Raw genomic sequence first — 22,960 nt, forward strand, 5'->3', positions numbered from 1 at the left:
CATGTTCTTGTCCACTCTTAGCTTATTTCTCAAAATACGCTATCTTAAACTCTTTGTTTTCTTTTAGTGGCTGTCCACACCTCAATACAAATCCTTATATACTGTTCACACCCCAAGCTTCTCTCTCTCTCCCCATCTCTGTCTTTCCCTCCCTGCTGTGTTTTTTCCCACCCATTGTGTTTATCGCCTCACAGCCAAATGTCAAAAGTCTATTCATGATTTGGAGTCAATACAGTGTTAAATAATCTTAATACAAATCCCAAAACACTTCATAAAGACTCCCAAAACTCCACTCAAAAAGATACATGCATATTGGGACACGGCCTGTTACAGTGTGTTTGTATACTCTCCCACTCTTACATTCTAAGTAATTACATTACTAAGATTTACATTTCTAAGTACATTATAAGTTACATTTACATGTAGTCATTTAGCAGACACGTTTATCCAAAGCCACTTACAAATGAGGAACATAACAAGCAATTTGTCCTACAAAAGTCAACAATATCTACAGTATCGCACTGCTAAGTTCACAGAGTAGCGTATAGAAGCTATAGACAGAAGCTATAGACAGACAAGAAAAAGTATTTATTTTTATTTTGTTTATTAAATAATAAATAGTGCCATTAGTTTAGACTAATAAATTGCTCACGGAAGTGTTTTCGGTGGTTTCTTGAATGTTGAGTTGGTTTCAGCAGATCGTGGGGAGGTTGGAAGCTCACTCCACCACAGAGGAAAAGAGAAAGGGAATTATTGTAAAATGGACTTTGTGCCTCGTTGCAATGGGACCACCATGCGCTGCTCATTCATTGATCGCAGAGAGCAAGTAGGGATGTAGACCTGAAGGAGTAAAATAAAGTAAGAGAGTGCTGTTCCATTGGCTGTCATGAAGGCCATAGCCAATACCCCAAATTTGATGTCGGCAGCTAAAGGTAGAAGGTTCTGTCTGTGTTCTCCAAGGCACACCCACTACAAGTGGCCCACTACAATTAAAGTGCCTCCTTCAATAAACCGGTGAAACGCTGAGGTCTTGCAACAGTTGGATGCCAAAAAACTGTGTTTATTTGGAGTCCTACAGCAGCCCTACAACTACACCTGCCTCTTAACCCAATCATTATACCTAACCCTAACCACAAAGATTAAAACTTAACAGTTTCTAAAATTATAAAATATACCATAACTTTAAAGTTCTTTAGAATACAATCATACTGCTGTATCTGTAGCTGGCAATAGTGACGAGAAACGTGATGAAATTGAAGAGGAGAAGAAACTATGCTAAGCTAATAGAATAACCAGGTAAAAAAGAACAGAGAAATTTTTCATTTAACCATATATATCTTCGGTTTATTAATATGATATGTGAATGTTAGATGGGATCACGAGGAGTTCTGTCTTGGCACGGTTGAGCTTATTGTGCTGTTCCTTCATCCAGGCCAAGATCTCAGAAAGGCAGGCAGAGCTGAGACAGTGGGTTCGTCATTCTGGAATGACAGGTAGAGCTGCATATCACCAGCTTAGCAGTGGCAGTAAAAGCCTTGAGAAAGCCATAAGAAAATGTGAACACTTCCATAAGAAAAGTTATCTGTCATGATAGGTGGACAGTAAAACAGCTAAAAAAAAGTCCAGTTAAGGAGGGACTCAAGCTATATCTAGGTTCCAAAATGTTTTGTGTGGGCTTTTTTGACTTGGGCCAGTAATCAACCACCTAGCAACCACACAAAAACACCCTTGTAACCACATAGCAATGTGCTCAAAACAACTCAAACCACCTAACCAACATTTAACCACCTACAAAACTCAAGCATTGTGACAGTATATTTGGCATGGAAAAGCACCACTACAAATCTAGTTATTAACCTAGCAACCACCAACAACACCAAAGCAACAATATATCAGCATGCTAAAACTGCCTAACAAAATTCTGGCAACCCTGGTGGTGAATTTTGTATGGGCAAGTACCACTAAAAATCTAGATTTTAACCTTGTGTGACCCCGTGTGCACATGCGTGGATGTTGTATTTTTGGCTTAATGCATAATTTAAATGAATTTAAACCGACTGATCTCAGTTCAGAAGACTCTGTGCTGTCAGTAAACTATTGGAGTCATGTGACAAAACAACATGGCTCTGACCACAGCGGAGTTTGTCTTTGGGAGAAACAGCAAAATAACTACATCTGGTAAGAAATCTAATTCAGTTTCTACATTGAAACCAGTTTGAGTCAAAAGATTAGCATCTCAAGTTTAATCTGACATGCCATTTTAAAATTTGAGTGATTTATCGTGAAACGTCATGCTGCTAAATACAATGGACACTAATGTGTACTTTAGCACATTTTTTCCTACAGAAATCCTATATTTACTGTGCATTTTCAAATTGAGAATCAACGAGTTATGAATATAGAGAATATGGAGTAGAATAAGTATTTTTTACTATGGGGTCTCTGAGTTTAACCTCTCAGTGGAGCTCAGAGTCTGATGAACACACACAAACACATACAGATACACAGTGGGTGGGTATGAAGGGGCAAGCTAGTCACATGTGCCTTTTTTCTCCATACTCCATCCCTCACTCTCGGTTTATAATCCTGTTTTGCTCTGTTGGTCCTATAGACAAAAAGCGTGTAGTTTGTTTCACAGGGTTACAAATACATATCCCACATTGTTGTTTCCCACATTTCCCCCTCCTTTCCTACCAAATCATCATGAATCCACTGAAACAACCGGCCCACGCTCACTGTTCTTGTTTTCATACTTGCCAACAACTAATGCCGTCCAAAATCTCTTGTAATCCTTTACATATTCAAGTCTGATTATAGTTGTGTGTTCATGGGCATCATGTTATGTTATTATGAGTGTAACGTTGCTTATGCACAATAGTTCTATAAATGGAAAGTAAATATCGAGTAACTATTTGATTTTATGACCTATTATTTTATTTATTTTTGCTCCACCAACAAAACCAGTTAAGTTACAGTGTTGTACACCATAAAACTGTAATTCTACATAGCGAACACAGAGATACGAGGTGATACAAACAGTGTAAAGACCATCACATGATGGTCTCTGGCTTGTGATACATATGTGCTAGTGTAAATGAGAGAGGGGGAAAGGGGGTGGGGTGTCCTAAAGGGATTTGTCATGGGAAAGTCAAGCATGGAATCCGAAGAGACTTGGCATTCTTTGATTTTGGAATGTTGTAAACATAAAGTGCACATAAATCTATGTGTGCGCTTGTTTGTGAAAGCGTGCAAGTATTTGTGTGTGTTTGTACAGACTTTGGGGGAATTTAAAAAAGCCCCTCAACTTCTGGAACCTATAATATGACATATATAATATGATAGACGGGGCATGTGCGAGTATGTATGCATGTGGCCGAACAAGAGGGAATATCACTATCCTTTATTTATCTCACCTCACAAGGTCAAAGCTTTTGACCTTTGACCTCCAGGCTGACCTTATTGACCTGATGTGGGGTATATGAGCCCAAAATACTCCACATTCCATATGGCAGCACTCAAACACCCTTATCCAAGCCAGGCTGCTCACTAGATTTGACAAACCCAGTACATAACACTCGCTCAGCTCATGGTATCAGCTTGCGTCTGTGGGAGAATCGATTTGGCAGTCACAGTGTTTAGATTCATATACTGAGCTCATTGTCATCTCTGTCGGTGCGTCAACAATATCTGAGGGAAAAAATATGTTTGAAGCTGCTGAATTTGAAGGAAGAGGAAAACAAAGTTAAGATCCGTTTGAAATGTGAGCTAACTCATTTTGGTCATGGACTGTTAGTTAACTGTTAGTTCAAGATGGCGCCACGGATGGCCGCCTCGGTATGGAGCTCTTCAGTTCTTTTGCTGTTTTTTTGTTTGTCCAGTGTTTTGTAATTTATCAATTTTACCAGAGACGAGCTGTTGAATATTTGCTGAATATTTGGAAGCACAATGCAGACAATCTTTTAGTTAGTTTTTTATTATTTAGACATTCTGTTAGACATTTTAGTCGGAGGAGCTGTGGCACAAATGTGATTTGCACAATCTCAAAGGCAAATCTCACATGTGAACTGCCCAAATACAGACAGCACATTACCTGCCCAACAGAAACAGAAATACACTGGATCATTGCTACACAACAATAAAGGATGCAAATCGCTCTGTCCCATGTCTGGTTCATCTTCTTCCGACAGTTCCCATCCCATACCCCGTTACACCATGATTTACCGCAAAACTAAAGAGGATGCTTACAGTAGTGTGGATAAAAAGAGAAATATCACGACTAATTTTAACATTGTGTTGTCTAAACGAAATAGCAGTGAAAAAGAGCGAACCTGAAAGACCCAATAAAATGGTTTGATGAACCCACTTTTCTCTCTTCTGATGATGTATTTCTTATTGAAACAGGAAATCAGGGTAGAACACATTAATGGGCTCATCCTCATTACAAAATAACCTGTGACTTTGACAGCACAGACACATTATTTTACAGATAATTAATTGTATTAATTTGATGTGAATGCAAAAAATGCTTAACATTTTGTTGTCATGACTAAATTGCATTTTGTTGTGTATGCAAAATGGCCTTGAACACGAGAAAGTAAATATGAGAAAATAGCTTTCATTTATAAATTATTTATGTAAAACAAACTCATTTTTCGACAACAACTCAAAACATACTTATTCAGCAAGTTTACCAAATGTATCAGCTCAATACGTTTAGCGTTTACTTAATAAGTAGCCAGATTCATCAAACACTTAAGCTCATGTTTTTACAAGAAGTTGATATTAAGTTCAATTTATATTTACGTCACTTTGATTTATTTATTTACTTTAGAAGCCACTTTCCATGAATATGGTACAAAATAGGACCTGAAACCCAAACACATTTTGTTTTACTCTTAAAATCTTTTTTTCTTATTTCCCTAAAATATGCTAAGGGAAAGGAGGTGCTCAACCTTAAAAGTAAATGTTGATCGTAAAGCACAGCAGGTTAAACTAAATATTATACAATGCCTGGCCCCCCAAAAAGTTGCATAATCTAATATCTCGTTGGACCACCTTCAGTTTTGATTACGACATGCATTCGTTGTGGCATTGTTTCGAGAACCTTATGCGACGTCACAACATTTATTTCCATCCAGAGTTGCATTCATTTTTGGCCGAGATCTTGTATTGATGACGGGAGAGTTGAACCACTCCGTAAAGTCTTCTCCAGCACATCCCAAAAACTTTCAATGGGGTTAGGAGTCTGTGGAGGCCAATTCATGTGTGAAAATGATTCCTTATGCTTTCTGAACCAATCTTTCACAATTTGAGGCCGATGAATCTTGGCATTGTTGTCCTGGAATAAGCCTGTGCCATCAGGGATGAAAAGATTCATTGATGGGATAACCTGGTCATTCAGTACATTCAGGTAGTCAGCAGACTTCATTTTATTGCTGCATGTTGCTGAGTCTAGACCTGACCAATTGAAGCAACCCCAGATCATAACCCTGTCTCCAGAGGCTTGTACAGTGGGCACTATGCATGACGGGTGCATCGCTTCATGCGCTTCCCTTCTTACCCCGACACGCCCACCGTTTTGGAATAGGGTAAATCTGGACTCAGACCAATTTCCATTGCTCCAGTCCAATCTTTATGCTTCCTAGCAAATTGAAATTGTTTTGTCCGATTAGCCTCTCTAATAAGTGGCTTTCCTTATGGACACACAGCTGTTTATTACCAATCCTGCAAGTTCTCGTCACATTGTGTGTGTGGAAATGCTCTTACTTTCACTATTAAATAAACTATTATACGTTTTTTGTGACTAAGCATTTTACTGATCTCCGATCACAATCATTCAAGATTTTTTTCCGACCATATTTCTTCCGTGAAGCTGACTGTTCACCACTATCCTTCCAAGTTATATTAATGCGTTGGACAGTTCTTAACTCAATTCCAGTGATTTCAGCAATCTCCTTATTTTTTTTTTTTTTTGCTTGATTCAGGCCAATAATGTGCCCCTTCTGAAACACAGTAACATCTTTTCCATGACCACAGGATAGGTCTTATGACATGGTTGTTTAAGAAACGAGAAGCTACACACTGCATCAGTTAAAATAATTGTTGCCAGCTGAAACATATTAATCACTGCAATAATCATCCAATCACAGGCTCTTAAGTATCTGCTTATTTAAATCCAAATGGCAACTTTCTTTTTTTTTTTTTTTGGTCAGGCATTGTATGAGCTTGTTTATTTTCTGTTCATTTTCTATGAGGTTTGGATATAATTGCAAGACTGCTACCAAAATTAAGACATGTTTAAATAACTTTTGATTTTGTAATTTAAAAGCACAGGTTTGGCGGCCATGAGCAAAGTCAGGACTTTCTGGTTTTGGCTTAAGCAAAAGCCTTAATTATGTCCTCGATGTTCAGGGACCTTCTGACTCTCTGCTCAATGGAAATCATTGCTAAGCCATTCCGTTTTCCTGTGACATTGCTGAGCGCAGGTAAGTTTTAATCTGCTTCTCTCTCCTGAGGCAACAGTGATAGGCAATGTCAACAGTAAATGCAAGGCAATGCTTACATTGCCATAAAGCTCAAAGAGATTCTCCTTGTAGATATAATCTAACATATCTGCAGATGTAGATATGTGATCTGGAAATACATGGACAGCCCTCACTTCAAGAATCATGTCCTGACTGTCAATGCGAGATTGCCATCTTGTTGTTGACAGATTTGTGATTGATTTTTGACAGTGAGCTTCACATGACTTTGCAGGATTGACCAGCGTTGTACTGATGAGCTGAAGGTGTTACACAGATGCTGAAGAATGCCGAAAAATGTCAGAGAAAGCAGAGATGACTTAGCAGCATCACCCAGAACCAATTTCAGTGAATGACTGCTGCAGGGAACACACAGAGTCTTGTTGCTGATCTCAAGCAGTCTTTTCTGGACTCCCAACTTGTGTCCTATCATATTACTCCCATTGACCATGACAATCTGAAATGTTCAAATTGAAACCGTTAAGCTGCTCATTTAGGGTATCAAACAGGCCTTTCCCTGCGGTGTCATTCACACTGACAAAAAATCCAACAAAGTGCTCTGCAATGTTTGCTCCCCCCAACGATGCGAAGCACCAAGGTTAGTTGTTCATTGTGACTAACATCTGGGGTGCAGACCACAGTTAACTGACAAGGAATTTTGTCATAATTTTGAGGAAAATCTCAATTATTTTTTTGAAGTGGTCCCCATTTGACAATGCCACATCTTTGTTGGTCAGTTACTTTCTCAGGTCAAAGTGCTGGGTCATCAGAAAGCACAGTTTCACTTACCACCCAATCGTGTGGTGCGGTCTGGGGTAATGTTATCATCACCGCCGCCAGCAAATGTGGTAACAGGTTGACTTGTTCAGCGAGCGACCTGGGTGGGTCTTCCTCCTCATCAGATGTTTCATTTAGATTGTTTGTGGAGAAAAAGCTTGTAAGCTTTGAAAAACTTTCAGCATTGGATTTCTTCTCTTTTATTTTCTTTCATTTTTGAGCACCGTTTGGATATGTGCACTTCATGGTTGTTTCTTTCTACTTAGACAGTTAATAATAAATGAGGTCAAATTTATGAGTTATCAAATGAGCTAACCGCTTGTGGCCAGCAGGGGGCCCCCAAGCCTGCGGGGCCCCATGCATTTGTGTGGTTTGCGTGGTGGTTAACACCGCAACTGAAAAAGCATTATTAAACATAAAAACAAAATAGACAATGTGTAACGGCTACATTTCATGTTAGGTTCATTTTATGTTTAGTTTATCTATCATATCTAATAGTCAGAAAAATCATGACAGGAAGTGAGTCATAAACATTCATGCGTGACAGCGATACTGTTGTCTACAGTCACTGTGAAAAAGGCCTACTTTCTGTGAGTGATGTGACGGTACAGATTAGTGTGTAAAACTGACCAATGTCTGTGAGTGGTGTTGTCTAAATGTGCGAGTTATGTGCTGAGTGAATGTGTTTTAGCACATATTTGACTATATACTGGAATAACACTCAAGAACATAAGCTTACACACACAAATGCTCGAAAAATTAGAGAGTGTGAGAAAAGAAAGTGATAAACCTGTTTTGATGTAGTTTTATAAATCTGTCTCTCATCTCATGTAAAGGGGTACCAGGGTAAAGAAATAGGTTTCCCATGGCTATATGCCATGGAGAAGGAAATTATGGGAGGAATTTCAATGGGCATAAACATAGACAGCTAAAACATGCAGCATCCAGAGTGAGCGGGCGTCTATGAACTAAATGACCCGCTAATTATACTCATGAATTGCAAACTTGAGTTAATATTCTTGAAATATATAATTGTAATACATAAACATACCCCCCTGGTTGTAGCATAACATTAAAATGATAACAATGCACCTACTTAAACACACATGTAAAACTACTTTTTGCTACATATGTGATTTAGAATATACATTAATCAGATTTTTTAAGATGTTTATCAGATGTTTGTACACAACTACGAAACTTAAAATAGAATGCAATGCTTCTCAGCATCTTGGCAATGTACACCCAATGAGTGTTTGGGAGTGTGTGTTCCACTCTAGGCCCTTGTCCAGCTGCACTCAACTTCTGTTTCTGCCATCCTTCCTTTATCTCTCGCTGTTCTATAAATGGACAACTAGTCCACACTTTGCTGAGAGAATAGTAGCGTGTACTTCACATTACTAAAGCTGCCTGTTCTTTATTAAGTAAAGATAACTCACACCTTTTTCTTTGCATCCCTCCCTTCATCCCAGTGTTTTCACTTGTATTCCTCTGTAATTACCAGTCTACCCTCTTTAAATCTGCAGGTCTCCCACAGGGCTCTATTTTGGGTCCACTTTTATTTTCATTGTATGTAAATGACTTGCCAAATGTTTGTCCTAATGTCAATATCCAGATGTATGCAGATGATACAGTAATCTTTGTACATGCTAACAGTGCAGCTCAAGCTGCTGATCTGCTATCAAAATCAATGCAAAAGATCACAGAATGGTTAAATCATAATTGTCTTCAACTGAATGTATCCAAAACTGTATGTATGTTTTTAAGTAAATCTAAAAGCCGCTGTGTAGAACCTGATATAGTAGTAGCAGGGGAGAGACTACAAGTCGTCTCAGAGTTTAAATATCTTGGAGTTTACATAGATAACAATCTTACTTTTAAATTACATATTAAGAAGGTTTGTAATCACATTAAGTACAACCTGGCAAATTTTAGATATGTCCATAGCTGCATGTCAAAAAGGGCCGCTACGATGTTCATGCACTCCATGATTTTATCTCATATCACCTATTGTTTGACTACCTGGTCACAAGCTAGCAACACTTCTCTTAAACCATTACTATCCCTATATAAGAAAACTCTTAAAGTACTCCATAGGAAATCCATATATTATCATCATTGTCATGTTTTAAAAAAATATAATTTATTGAATTTCGAAAACTTGATTATATATGCAGATATCTGTCTTGTGTACAAAATTCAGCATGGACTGGCTCCTCCTGTATTGCGCCAGTTTGTGAGCACAGCACCAAATGCTCTCAGATCTACAAGGAGTGCAGCAAGAGCTGACTGCATTGTCCCGTTTAGGAAGAGTGCGCTTGGTCAAACAGCTTTTTCAGTAAGGGCTGCTCGTGAATGGAATCACATTCCCATTCAAATTAGGAATTTTAAATCATACGTTTCTTTTAAACATAACTTAAAGAAATGGTTATTAGATAGTCAGGACTGTTTACATTACACTTGACATGAAATCTTGCTGCTGCACTGTCTTCCTTGTCCTGCCTTTTTGTTTGTTTGTTTGCTTGTTTGTGCCTCTTGTGCTATGCCAATGTGGTTGGCTGGCTCATTGTGTTCTTTTGTGTTTAGATAGGTGAAACCTTTGTTGTTAATTATTGTCCCAGTTATATTGTTTTTTTTTTTTTAAGATGTGACATATCAAGATCTGTCCAGGGACAGCAGATGTAAAATAGCCTATTGGCTAATTCTGGCACACTGTACATTTAATTATGTATCATTAGTGTGCATTGTCCCTGTTAAATAAACCTGAAATAAATAAATAAATAAAGTTCACTACACATTTTAGTGCAGTTAGTTTTGAACCTGAACAGACTGTCTCTGTGTTCACTGGTCTGAGTGGAATGCTGCTCCTCTGAGCCAGGAAGCATTGGTTCACTGTACCTTGCAGGTTCTGGTAGGGGCATGTTGTTCAGGTTTGCTGGCTGGTGACATTTTAAGCTACAACTGTTTTAAAAAAAATACAAATCAATGGCTTTACACAGGTTTGGGTGTAATTAGCAGATTTATATTTTATGTGCCACATCCCATTTTCCTTATTCTGTTTATGCTTTAAGAAGTATTAAGTAAAAACAAATGCTAAAAGTAAAATTATCGGACATCGTATCAGCCACAATGAGCTGTGAATTATCGGTTAACGTATTGTCCAAAATAAGCGGAGAATTAGCAGTTTTATTTTTTAGTTATCAGAATTGGCCACAATGAGCTGTGAAGTATTGGTTATTGGTCACAAAGAGCTGTGAATAACTGGTACCAGTATCGGCCACATTAAGCTAAGAAATAGCGGTTATTGTATCAGCCATAATGAGTGAATTATCGGTTAGCAGAATCGGCCACAATAAACTGTGAATTATTGGTTGGCAGAATCGGCAACAATATGCTGTGAATTATCGGTTAGCAGAATCGGCCACAATAAGATGTGAATTATCAGTTAGCAGAATCGGCCACAACAAGATGTGAATTATCAGTTAGCAGAATCGGCCACAACAAGATGTGAATTATCGGTTAGCCGAATCGGCCACAATAAGATGTGAATTATCAGTTAGCAGAATCGGCCACAATAAGATGTGAATTATCGGTTAGCAGAATCGGCCACAATATGCTGTGAATTATCGGTTAGCAGAATCGGCCACAATAAGATGTGAATTATCAGTTAGCAGAATCGGCCACAATAAGATGTGAATTATCAGTTAGCAGAATCGGCCACAATAAGATGTGAATTATCGGTTAGCAGAATCGGCCACAATAAGATGTGAATTATCGGTTAGCAGAATCGGCCACAATAAGATGTGAATTATCGGTTAGCAGAATCGGCCACAATAAGATGTGAATTATCGGTTAGCAGAATCGGCCACAATAAGATGTGAATTATCGGTTAGCAGAATCGGCCACAATAAGATGTGAATTATCGGTTAGCAGAATCGGCCACAATAAGATGTGAATTATCGGTTAGCAGAATCGGCCACAATAAGATGTGAATTATCGGTTAGCAGAATCGGCCACAATAAGATGTGAATTATCGGTTAGCAGAATCGGCCACAATAAGATGTGAATTATCGGTTAGCAGAATCGGCCACAATAAGATGTGAATTATCGGTTAGCAGAATCGGCCACAATAAGATGTGAATTATCGGTTAGCAGAATCGGCCACAATAAGATGTGAATTATCGGTTAGCAGAATCGCCACAATAAGATGTGAATTATCGGTTAGCAGAATCGGCCACAATAAGATGTGAATTATCGGTTAGCAGAATCGGCCACAATAAGATGTGAATTATCGGTTAGCAGAATCGGCCACAATATGCTGTGAATTATCAGTTAGCAGAATCGGCCACAATAAGATGTGAATTATCGGTTAGCAGAATCGGCCACAATAAGATGTGAATTATCGGTTAGCAGAATCGGCCACAACAAGATGTGAATTATCGGTTAGCAGAATCGGCCACAACAAGATGTGAATTATCGGTTAGCAGAATCGGCCACAATAAGATGTGAATTATCGGTTAGCAGAATCGGCCACAATAAGATGTGAATTATCGGTTAGCAGAATCGGCCACAATATGCTGTGAATTATCAGTTAGCAGAATCGGCCACAATAAGATGTGAATTATCGGTTAGCAGAATCGGCCACAATAAGATGTGAATTATCGGTTAGCAGAATCGGCCACAATAAGATGTGACTTATTGGTTAGCAGAATTGGCCACAATAAGATGTGAATTATCGGTTAGCAGAATCGGCCACAATAAGATGTGAATTATCAGTTAGCAGAATCGGCCACAATAAGATGTGAATTATCAGTTAGCAGAATCGGCCACAATAAGATGTGAATTATCAGTTAGCAGAATCGGCCACAATAAGATGTGAATTATCGGTTAGCAGAATCGGCCACAATAAGCTGTGAATTATTGGTAATATTGTTACCACCCCCACAATGAGCTGATAATTGTCTGTTATCAGTTTTGCCACAAAGAGCTATGAATTATTGCTTATTGGTATTGGCCACAAAAAGCTGTGAATTATTGGTAATTGTGCTGGCAAAAAAGAGCAGTGAATTATTGGTTATCAGTATCGACCACAATGAGCTGTGAATTACTGGTTATCGTATTGCCCACAATGAGCTGTAAGTAATTGGTTATATGTATCGGCCCAAAAAAAAGCTGTGAATGATCGGTTATCGTATCAGCCATTAGCTGTGAATTATCCAGGATCGCTCCAGAATTTCCTTATCAGTGCATTCCTAGTGCCAATACTCATGTGCAGTGTTAAAGTAAAATAAATCAATAAGGCATGAAAGGCTGTGCATAACCACAGGTAAAGGGTGTCCTTAGGCAGAACATGAAGAAGAGTGCCGAAACCCCCCAACACATCGTAAAATCCCTTTAATGCACAGCCTCTCATGCTTTATTGCTTTGTTTATCCATTGAGTGGCTTATTGCTCTTTTAAAATGGCAGCATCCCTACCAAACTGTCAAGTCAATCTAAACACAACAAAGTCACATGAAAACACATGCCCTCTTTAAACTCTTGTCTTCGACATAGTAGAGGCACTAATTCTCCTGCCACAATGGAATTTTTCCTCCATCGCGGAGTTCCATTTCAAGTAGCTGTGCACGCTCAATTTCCATTGGCTATTTGACTTCAGATTTGAGTCGTGGAGCATCATGAACTAGTACATTTCCTCCACAGTAGGCTCTAAAATGTAACAAAAAATAATTATATACTCTGACTAAATAGATTCATAGTCTAAATGTAAGAAATCAAATACTACCTAATTTTCTGTGAAATCTTTCAACTCAGACTGGCCCAAAATATGCAGACTGGAGTCGACGACCAGTGACCCTTGCCATTTGCTAATTGGGCAAAAAAACAGGAAGTATAATCCAGGCTTTAAAGACAGGAAGTATAATCCAGGCTTTAAAGACAGGAAGTATAATCCAGGCTTTAGACAAATGCAGGCACATGTGCACACAAACAAGTTTCCTTTTCCTGAAGCATATACATTTCTGCATGTCAAATATAATGACGCCCTAACAGAGGTAAAGATAACAAACCAAACATCTCAAAAACAAATGAAAGAGAAATGATCTGAAAGGCAGGGACAAGAAAGGACTTGTACAATTAAAGAGTGAGATTAAGGCACTCGTGCATGGGAAGATAAATCCAGATATAGAGACACAAAACTGCACGCATAGATGAAAAAGGCAGCAGCAACAACAACAACATGCAAAAGAGAAAAGAGGTGGTCTGACAGAAGATGACCTGTATATTAAATCAGATGCCAAGCTATTCTTCAAACATTACCACTTGCAATATATTTATTGAAATCAACCCCCCCTCCCCCGTCTCGTCATCATGACATCCTTTTCAACATAGAACCATCACAAAACACTTTAATCCAGCATTAAAAGAATAATTTTATGATAGTGTGATACTGCGCTATCAAAAAAATTGAGCGGCCCATCCAGCCTATCAAAGCAACACTGGCTTGACCAATGGTGTGAGTTTGGGACGAGACTGACTATTTGTACAACCAATGAAAGACAAGGACAGTTTTCTGGGATGTGTTTGAAAACAGTGATTATTTGTGCAATTCTGTTCGGTGAAGCTAGAGCAGAAATTACACTCTTCGGCTTTAAGAACAGGTCTACTGTCTTCAGGACAGCCTGGTTCTTGTTTTCTTCTCCTAATCCACTGAGATCCTCTTGTCTTCGTACCCTTGTGTCCATGTCTTTCTCTGCCGTGATGTGGGTGCTAAAGTAGTATGAGTGCTTAAACCCCTTCTTTGTTCTAATTTCTAATCTGAAAGGATTTCTGCCATTTACAGGAGGACATAATGAAATGCAATGTATAAAATGGATTACTGTTGCCTTCCCCAATACTCTTTACAAGAGAAATCTCCCAGTAAGTAAAGAGAAAAAAGAGGGAAGGAGGGAGAGTGAGGAAAATAGATGAGGAGGACAGTGATAGAAAAGGACTAAGAGAAAGAAAGAGAGGATCTGCAATTGTTACCTTAAGGTGCTATTCTTTTTACCATATATATCCCTTAAAATTGTATTAACCTAAGGTATTCAGGTTGACTTGAATTAAACCAGATAATTCAGATGTTACCACATGAAGCACAGTTTTTAGGTTATCTGACAATTTTTGGTATTTTTTATAGTTTACATTGAAAAAAAAAATAAATAAATATCACGTGTATGTGTTGTGTATCGTACAAATGTGTAACATCTAAATGAGCTGGTTTTATTAAAGTCAAAAAGATGATTTACTATGACTGAATCAACCTGAATACATAAAGTTGTAAATTGTAGGTGAACACTTTTTATGGTGCAGTTTGAAAACTACAATTCTCTGACTTTGGTGAAAGGATGAGTCACGGGACCCAATTTTGTCAGACTAATCTCTTAACACTTAACACATGTTACATAAACAAACGCATGACTGCTGCGTTTCCAGCCAGACAGAATTTTTGATAATCTTGCAAGGTTTTAAGAAGTTCTGCAACAACTAATTGCTAATAATCAACAATGATCAAAATAAGAACAAATTTCATTATAGATTAGTAAGATATGTGTGGCTTGCACTGAAAAACTCTGTCAGTGAGGTCACTTTACAGGAATAAAAAATTACAATGGCAAGAAAAGTATGTGATGCCTTTGGAATTAGCTGGTTTTCTTTATTAATTGGACATAAAATGTGATCTTCATCAAAGTCACCAGTAGGGCTGGGTATCAATACAGGTTTCTTGATTCGATTCAGATTCACAAGCTCTCAATTCGATTAGATTCCAGTTTCGATTCTATATCAATTCATTTGGGAATATTTCAGTTATAATGTCCCTTTTGCTTAGATATGAAATAAATTCTCTCCCAGATAATTCTGAGAATTATACAGGGGACCTTCTAACTAGGTACAATATAAAATATTAATTTGTACTAATGATATTTTATTACTTTTTCATAATTTGGTCACATTTGAGCTTTTTTAAAAATAAACAAATGAATATATTGAATCAATAAATATAATCATGTATTGCATATGTTAAAGTTTGTCAAATTTTATTGTTTCATTTCATAATTTGTAGTATTTACAGGTATTTACATTGACTTGTTGAACATGTGCTAAAAACGGTACTGTCTCTTTAAGGAATACTGCATTTCTATAAAAAGCATCTTTAAATGAGTGCATGTTAATGAGAGAGAATCTAATGGCATTATGACATCTCTGCAATGCCTGATTAGAATGAAATGTTGTTTTGTGGTTAATGATCAACTGACTGTAACGAACAGAAAGGGTATTAAAAGAGAAAGGGTAAATAGGTCAAATGTTTCTTGTCTTTAGACACACATTAATACTCTTAATTATACTCTTTCATGTCTATATAGAACACACCCCATGAAACATTCACAGTGCTGTGGATGTTGCTTTTTCGTGGTGTCCTGCCATGGATACTATGCCTATTTAATGTTTCCCCTATAGTAGACTCATGAACAGAGATGTTAACCATTTCCAATGATTCCTTCAAGTCTTAAGCTCTCACTGTAGGGGTGTTTCTTACCACACTGAGCATTCTGCGGTGTACCTATTTAGTCATCTTGGCTGGACGGCCACTTCTAGAGAGAGTAGCCACAGTACTAAATCATCTCTATTTATAGACAATTTGTCTAACTGTGGACAGATGAATATATAAGCTCTTTAAAATAACTTTGTAACCCTTTCCAACTTTATTCAAAAGCAACAATTCTTGATCGTATGTCTTCTGAAATCTCTGTTTTGCAAGGCATGGCCCACGTCAGTAGATGCTTCTTGTGAATCGCAAACTCAAAATGTTTGAGTGCTTTTTATTAGTCAAAGTAGCTCTAACCCACACCACCAATCTTCTTTTTATTAATTGGATACCAAATTTGACAACTCTATTAGCTTTTTTTATATCATTAGCCTAGGGGTTCACATACTTTTTCCAACCTACAATGTGAATGTTTGAATGATGTGATCAATATGAACAAGAACAATACAAAAATCTGTGTGTTACTAGTTAAAACAGATTGTGTTTGTTCATTATTGTAGCTTATATGAAGATCAAACAAGATTTTAAGACTTGCCACTGTACACGGTAAAACGTCTCGGGTTACATGTGTAACCCTTGTTCCCTGAAAATGGCGGAACGAGATGTTGCGCTGCTAAGCGCTACGGGGAACAATCTTGCATTGTGAGAAGCTGTGAATTTGTGTGAAACACGTCAATGAACATTGACCTGAATTTATAGCCTCGGCTGGTGAAGATCATTAGAAGCACCTGTGGCCAGGCTATAAAATAGAGGCGTCACCAGCGTGTCGACAGATACCTTTTTCTGAAGAGCAGTCCTGGGACGTCCCAGTGCGGCAAAGCAGCGCAACATCTCGTTCCGCCTTTTTCAGGGAACAAGGGTTACGCATGTAACCCGAGACGTTCCCTTTACAAAAGGCTTCACTACGATGTTGCGCTGCTAAGCGCTACGGGGAACGCAATATCCACGCCGCCGCACTTGGGGCTGTCCGGACCCCTACGGTTGTGCAGTGTACTCACAAAAACACGAGAGGTCTCAGACATGAGCTTGAGATGTCGACTCAAGGGCATAAGAGCCCGGAGCAGCATAAACATCTAAACCATTCAATTTTGATGAATGTGTGCGGAGAGGACCAGCCTGCCGCATCACAAACTTGTTCAGGCATGAGCTGAGATGTCAACTCAAGGACATGAGAGTCCGGAGAAGCATCTAACCCATAAAGTTCGATGAATGTGTGCGAAGAGAACCCTATCGCAACACAAACTTGTCATAAAAACTGATGAATGTGAGCGGAGAGGACCAGCCTGCCGCATCACAAACTTGTTCAGGCATGAGCTGAGATGTCGACTCAAGGGCATAGGAGCCCGGAGTAGCATGAACATCCAAACTATAAAATCTGATGAATGTGTGCGGAGAGGACCAGCCTGCCGCATCACAAACTTGTTCAGGCATGAGCCTGTCATAAAAACTGAAGAATGTGCGCGGAGAGGACCAACCTGCCGCGTCACAAACTTGTTCAGGCATGAGTTTGGGATGTCGACTCAAGGACGTAAGAATCCGGAGTAGCAGAAACATCTAACCCATGAAGATTGATGAACGTGTGCGGAAAGGACCAGCCTGCCGCATCACGAACGTGTTCAGGCACGAGCCTGCCATAAAAAACTGAAGAATGTGCGTGGAGAGGACCAGCCTGCCGCGTCACAAACCCGTTCAGGCATGAGCTTGGGATGTCGACTCAAGGACGTAAGAGCCCGGAGTAGCATGAACATCCAAACTATAAAATCCGATGAATGTTTGCGGAGAGGACCAGCCTGCCGCATCACAAACCTGCTGCAGAGGGACCCCTCTAGCCAAGGCTTTAGAGGCGGTGACCCCTCTGGTGGAGTGAGCCCTGACACCTACTGGCGAAGCTTGACCACGCGCCTCATAGGCCAGGGCAATAGCATCCCTCACCCAATGTGACATAGTCTGCTTGGTAGCGGCTGCCCCCCTGTTGCGGCCCCCAAAGCAGACAAAATTGCCCTGACTTACGCCACTGGCTAGTGCGGTGGACATAAGTTTGAAGGGCATGGACTGGGCAGAGTCCGTGAAGACTTTCCTGCTCCGGCGTTAAAAACGGCGGGGAGCAGAAGGCTTCCAGAGTGACAGGGTGTAGTGTCGAAAAAGGCACCTTAGGAAGGTAGTCAGGATGAGGATGCAGGATAGCTTTGGCCATACCTGGGGCAAACTCTATACAGGCCGGCAAAACAGACAGAGCCTGTAGATCCCCGATTCTCTTAAGAGAAGTAATCGCCACAAGAAAAACGAGCTTGAGAGTCAGAAGTCTATCAGACGCTGACTCTAGAGGTTCAAAGGGGGTTTTGGCCAGACCCTCCAGGACTATTGCTAAGTCCCATGAGGGAGTTCTGGTCCAAACAGGAGGCCTCAGTCGCCTGGCTCCACGAATGAAGCGAGCGAGTAGAGGGTGCCTCCCCAAAGGCGCCCCATCCATCAAGGCGTGGCAAGCCGAAATGGTGACCACATAAACCCTGAGAGTAGCGGGGCATATGCCTGCTGACAGTTTTTCCTGCAGAAAGTCCAGAACTGAAACAATTTGGCAGTTAACTGGATCTGCACCATGTAAACTGCACCACCTTTCGAAGACACCCCATTTATTGGTGTAGATTCTTCTGGTGGAGGGAGCCCTAGCACTCAGAATGGTCTCGATAACTTCAGGCGACAGCCCTGTGTTCCTCAGTTGGTACCCTTCAGGGGCCAAACATGAAGTTTCCACAATTCGGGCCGGGGATAAAATATCGTCCCCTGTGCCTGAGACAGATGGTCCCTCCTGTCCGGAATCGCCCAAGGCGAGCCGTCGAGGAGAGATATAATTTCTGAGAACCAAATCCTGTTCGGCCAGTGAGGCACTATTAGTAAGAGGCAAGACCCTTGCTGGCGAACTCTGGCTAAGACTCCCGGGAGCAGAGACACTGGGGGAAAAGCATACAGACACATTCTGGGCCATGTATCCGCCATCGCGTCCAGACCCAGGGGGGCTGGGTGACTCAGAGAGAAGTAGAGGGGACATTGCGCAGTCTCTTGAGAGGCGAAGAGGTCCACTTCTGCTCTGTAAAATCTCCCCCAAATTTGTTGTACTACCTCGGGGTGGAGTTTCCACTCACCCCTCGGTATGTTTTGTCTGGACAGCAAATCTGCTCCCACATTTAGGCGTCCAGGGATGTAAATAGCCCTGAATGACAGGAGCTTGCCCTGGGCCCAAAGGAGAATCCGACGTGCCAGCAAATTCAGGTGGCGAGAGCGTAGACCTCCTTGACGGTTTATGTAGGAGACTGCTGCTGTGTTGTCCACCCGCACAAGGACATGGCAGCCTCTCAGATGTCGGAGGAAGTATTTCAAGGCCAGAAATACCGCCATCAGCTCGAGGCAGTTGATGTGCCAATCGAGCTGATGACCCTCCCATTCCCCTTGGGCTGGACGACCACTTAAGATCGCACCCCAACCCGTCAGGGAGGCATCTGTCGTTAGCATCCTGCGACGACATGACGCACCGAGAGAGGTACCCAAGGTAAGGAACCGGGGTCTGAGCCACATAGAAAGGGAACAGGCCGTGGCGTAACCCTTATTTGCCTTAGGGGACTGGCCCTTGGATGAAATCCCCTGGCTTTTAGCCACAGCTGAAACGGTCTCATATGGAGAAGGCCCAAAGGAATCACCGTGGACGCAGACGCCATGAGACCTAGTATTCGTTGATACTGATGAACAGTGCAACTTTGACCTAGCCTGAGATTGCTCAGGGAGTTCTGGATGGAGCTGACACGAGCGGGAGACAACTGTGCCCGCATCGTGAACGAGTTCCATATAATCCCTAGATAGGTAATTTCCTGGGTTGGAGCAAAAACGCTCTTCTGGACGTTGAGTCTCAGACCCAGAGAACCTAGATGAGCCAAGATGATATCCCTGTGCTGAACTGCCAGTTCTTGAGATTGTGCTAGTATCAGCCAGTCGTCAAAATAATTCAGAATGCGGATGCCCTGGAGTCGCAAAGGAGCCAGTGCTGCATCCATGCATTTCGTGAATGTGGGGGGTGATAGGGCTAGGCCGAATGGAAGAACCCGATACTGGAAGGCTTCGGTCCCCGAAGCTGAACCTCAGGAACTTCCTGTGCTGTGGCAGAATTCCAATATGGAAATATGCGTCCATGAGATCGATCGTGACCAGCCAATCGAGATGTTGGATCTGAGACACAAACGACTTGACAGTTAGCATCTTGAACTTGAACACCCTGACCGAGCGGTTCAAGCCTCGAAGATCTAGAATCGGACGCAACCCCCCACCCTTCTTGGGAACCAGGAAGTATCTGCTGTAATAGCCTGACTCTTTCTCTGGAAGGGGAACATGTTCTATGGCCCCTTTTGCCAAGAGATTTTGCAGTTCTTTCCACAGTAGACATGTCTGCTCCGGTCTTACGGTAGTGGGAACCACGCCGTTGAAACGCGGAGGGCGGCGAGCGAATTGAATTCTGTAGCCTCTTACTACTGTCTTTAGAACCCACATAGAAATACCTGGCAGAAGTTTCCACGCTGCCAGGTTCTCTGAGATGGGTACTAATTTCAACACTTCCGGTTGAGGGGGTGTTGAGTGTTCCGTGTCCTGGACTAAGGCAGGAAGCAACGGTACACCCAACTCTTTGTTGGAAGCCTCTATCACCCGAAACACCAAAGGCCGCGGGAGTGAAGAGGTTTCGTGAGGGTATCGGGAGGGCCGAAGTGGATGATACACGCCCGTCCCGAAGGGAACTACCCTCACAAAGTTGGGTACAAGAACGTCAGGGCTTCTTTCTTTTAGAGATCACAGCCCTGAGGTCCTCCTTGGGCTGCTGCTGAGGGCTGACTGAGCCTGTCCCCAGTCCCTACGAGGGGGAGCACGACTCGCCACGCTCTGTTTTTGAGCCTCTCTCCTAGCAGAGGCGGGCGAGACTGGGTGGCCGACGGCCCCGCCTCGAGTGCGGCGAGGAAGAAACTGCCCAAAGGCTTCCTCATGGCTTTTCGCCTCCTGGAATCTGGAGATAACCGTATTCATGGCATCTCCGAAGAGACCAGAAGGCTAAACCGGGCATCGATTAAGAAAACTCTGTCCCTATCTCGGATGCCTGACAGGTTAAGCCATAAATGCCTCTCCGTACTGACTAAAGCGGACATAGACCGCCAATGGCACGGGCTGACTGCTTGGTCGCGCGGAGAGACAAATCCGTAGCTCGACGAAGCTCTGAAAAGGCCTCTTCGTCGAGAGTTTCACCCGCACTCAGATCTTTTAGCAGGTCAGCCTGGTACGCCTGTAACACAGCCATGGTGTGCAGCACAGCACCAGCCTGACCTGCCGCTTGATAAGCCCTCCCCACTAGCATGGAGGTAGTCCTGCATGGCTTAGAGGGGAGAGCAGGTTTTTTCAAGGACGATGCCAAACCCGGCGAGAGATAACCCGCAAGTGTCTCTTCGACCGGCGGCATCCTCGAATACCCTCACGCCTCAGCACCCATGATAGTCGAATATAACGACGTCGAGGGCACGTGAACGTGCGAGGTATAAGGGTTCCTCCACGAATGAGCAAGCTCATCGTGGAGGTCATCAAAGAAGGAAAGGGACTGATGAGGTGTTCCCTTCCCTTGGCCATCAGACAGAAATCTATCCTCTAATTTGGAGCGTTTGGGGGTTTCTTGGTCACGTGGCCAGTCTAATTGAAGTCTGGGCACAGCACGAGTCACCAAATCAATTAACTCCTTAATTTTGCATCATGTTTTGAGTGCTCTGATGTGGGTAACTCGAAATCTATAGACCCAAGGGAATCGAGGTCCCCCTCCTGAACTGAAGAGGCGCCGGAGCGCGCTTCAAGAACACGAGAAGGACCAGCCGGATCTGGGGAGAGAGCGAGCGAAAGGGACGCACCGGTATCTCGCTCCTCAGCCAGATCCATACGAGAGCCCCACGAATGAAGTGCGGGTGCTGGCTCTCGGAAGTAAGCGAGCGAGCCGAAGCATCCCGACCGAAAGAAGGTCACAATGCGCGCAACCGCCCCGCCCCAACGTGAGAGCCGCGTGCTCTTCCCCCAAACAAACAAAGCAAAACTCATGCGTGTCCTTGTCCGTCATGAGACGTTGACAAGGAAACACGCATTGTTTGCTCTGTTTCTCCGTCATTCTCTCTTTTTTCTTTTTTTTATATATAAATATAAATACTCTTTCAGAGCAGAGAGAGAAAGAAAGATCTGCGCACTGCCTAACAATTTCTAACTCCTAACAAAGAGGGAAGAAAGTTTTCTAGCAGGTTGTGAGACACACAGCATAGTATGCTCTGAATGAAAAATATCTGTCGACACGCTGGTGACGCCTCTATTTTATAGCCTGGCCACAGGTGCATCTAATGATCTTCACCAGCCGAGGCTATAAATTCAGGTCAGTGTTCATTGACGTGTTTCACACAAATTCACAGCTGCTCACAATGCAAGATTGTTCCCCGTAGCGCTTAGCAGCGCAACATCGTAGTGAAGCCATAAATTTGATGTCCAAAACCAATGTTTATCAAACGGCACAATGTAATCAAAACCTACAATTTTGATTACATTGTGCCGTTTGATAAACATTGGTTTTGGACATCAAATTTGTAGCATACACATACAGTATACAGCATAAAATCATTTATGTCTAAAGAAAATGTTTCTTTTCTTATCTGATTAATCAAAGAAATGATCGAAGATTGAATCAATTATCAAAATAACCGTTAGTTGCAGCCCAAGTTTTGAGATACAAGCTTGTTTGAATGCTGTATAAATGTCAGGTATGAGCATGCTCTCAAGAGCACAGCACATGTATCCACTGTAGATCACACTAATAAAACACACTCAATCCAACAGACTTCACAAAATATCCCCATATCATCAATAAATTATGTCAACAGCGAAAAGAAAAAAAGCTAAAAATACAAAAAGTGTGTCAACTATGGAAATGTTGCTGTCAAATATAACATTTAACAATATAAACCCATTATAGCATGATTCATATATCTACTGGTATATTACAGATGAAACAAATAGCAAAAATACTGCATA

The 22,960-nt window shown here is 41.4% G+C and overlaps 1 protein-coding gene across 3 annotated transcripts in view; it reads right to left on the reverse strand.

The window, feature by feature from the left end:
* Positions 1-22,960, reverse strand: part of LOC127619189 (rho GTPase-activating protein 39-like) — a 122,184-nt gene that overhangs the window by 36,955 nt on the left and 62,269 nt on the right. The window lies entirely within an intron of this gene.

Source organism: Xyrauchen texanus, chromosome 25, assembly GCF_025860055.1.
Source record: "Xyrauchen texanus isolate HMW12.3.18 chromosome 25, RBS_HiC_50CHRs, whole genome shotgun sequence".
Taxonomy (NCBI): domain Eukaryota; kingdom Metazoa; phylum Chordata; class Actinopteri; order Cypriniformes; family Catostomidae; genus Xyrauchen; species Xyrauchen texanus.